Source organism: Condylura cristata, unplaced genomic scaffold (genome assembly GCF_000260355.1).
Source record: "Condylura cristata isolate star-nosed mole 26May11 unplaced genomic scaffold, ConCri1.0 scaffold00001, whole genome shotgun sequence".
Lineage (NCBI taxonomy): Eukaryota > Metazoa > Chordata > Mammalia > Eulipotyphla > Talpidae > Condylura > Condylura cristata.
The window spans coordinates 80341498-80342226 of NW_004567102.1; the positions used below are offsets into that span (position 1 = coordinate 80341498).

At 65.8% G+C, this 729-nt stretch overlaps 1 protein-coding gene across 1 annotated transcript in view; it reads left to right on the plus strand.

Annotated features, from left to right (window-relative positions):
• The first annotated feature begins 594 nt into the window (after nt 1–594).
• LOC101632692 (NKG2D ligand 1-like) overlaps nt 595–729 on the plus strand; it is a 7347-nt gene continuing 7212 nt past the window's right edge. The window contains exon 1 of the mRNA XM_012720506.1: nt 595–675. The gene's annotated coding sequence lies outside the window, so the exon portion shown is untranslated. The remainder of the gene's footprint in view (nt 676–729) is intronic.

Below are 729 nucleotides of genomic sequence, written 5' to 3' on the forward strand. Positions count from 1 at the left end.
GCCAAAACTCCATGCTGGCCACTCTCTGAAAGCACCAATACGCACGCAAGCACGCACGCACGCACTTCCTGCTTATCCCATCCCCTTCAGGAGGGCAAACAAGCGACCAGGAGCTTGTATCCAGTGGCAGGCCGTGGCAGGGAGGCTGAGGTGCCAGGGGTGGGTGGGCGACTTGGTGTTCTCAGTCTCTGCTCCCCACCAACACACACACAGGGCTTGCGGGGGGGGGGGGGGGTTGGTCTTTCTTGGGGCGAGGCTTTCTCTAGTCCCTGCTGACTCCTCCCACCCAACTCGTCACTCCCTCCAGCTGATCCACCGGTGGGCCCTCTTCGGGGCTCTCCCTGGGGCGCTCTCCTCTCTGAGCGCGATCGCTAACGTTCTCTCCCCTCCGACCCCCATTGCTCTCGGGCTTCCGGGCTCAGTCCCTCCGCTCGCTCCCCCGCCGCTTGGAGGAGACTTCGGCGTGACTCGCACTGAGTCTCCGAGAGCCCCGCGGCTGCCGGAAGAGGCTCCCCGTGCAGGACACTCATTCATCCCTCGCGTCACTCGCGGCAAGGCGGATCCCGCGTGCTGCTCTTATGGGGAGCGTGGGGGGCGCCCTGTTGGGGCTGCTGGGGCTTCTGTGGCACTTTCTCCCGGTACTGGAGACAGCCCCGGCTGGGGCGCAGCTGCTCAGTGAGTATCTGGGGGACCGGCACATGGTGGGGGGGCGGTTGGGCTGAGGGCTGA